We start from the raw sequence: 610 nt of genomic DNA on the forward strand, positions 1-610 counted from the left end.
ACAAGCATCACCTAAAAAAATGCAATGATAATATACAATTGCCTAACAATAGATGATGAATGCATGGTGGCCAAAACATGCAATTCAAAGAGGTAAGATGCATGAAGGCAATGTAACAAGTACTTGGTATTCAAAAGTGTTGAACATGAAAAATTCCAAACCAAGTAATAAATTGCAACCTCAACAAAGGAATCCAACAATGACAGTAACAACAATGATGTTAAACTAACATACTATCAATAAGCAGCAGCAGTAAACAGTAAATAAGATTAGTAATCCAACACTTATAATGGAAAACAAAAATTAAACCAACTAACTAACTAAAAGAAATGGTGTTATATGATGTTTGGTAGTGTCGGATGATATTTTAAGAGTGGGAAAGAAAAGAGAAGAAGGAAAGAAATGGAAAGAGGAGAAGAAAAGAAGGTGAGTGAAACAGAGCAATCCACGCGTGCGCGTCATGTACGCGTAAGCGTGGATTGACGAAGTGGAAGCGACGCGTACGCACGCAGTGTGTGGACGCGTGCATGGCAAAGCATAGAGTCGACGCGGGCGCGCAAGGTACGCGTGCGCGTGCCTTGGGGTGCAAAGTTGGCACACTTCAGGCACA

The sequence above is a fragment of the Arachis hypogaea genome, chromosome 14 (genome assembly GCF_003086295.3).
Source record: "Arachis hypogaea cultivar Tifrunner chromosome 14, arahy.Tifrunner.gnm2.J5K5, whole genome shotgun sequence".
Lineage (NCBI taxonomy): Eukaryota > Viridiplantae > Streptophyta > Magnoliopsida > Fabales > Fabaceae > Arachis > Arachis hypogaea.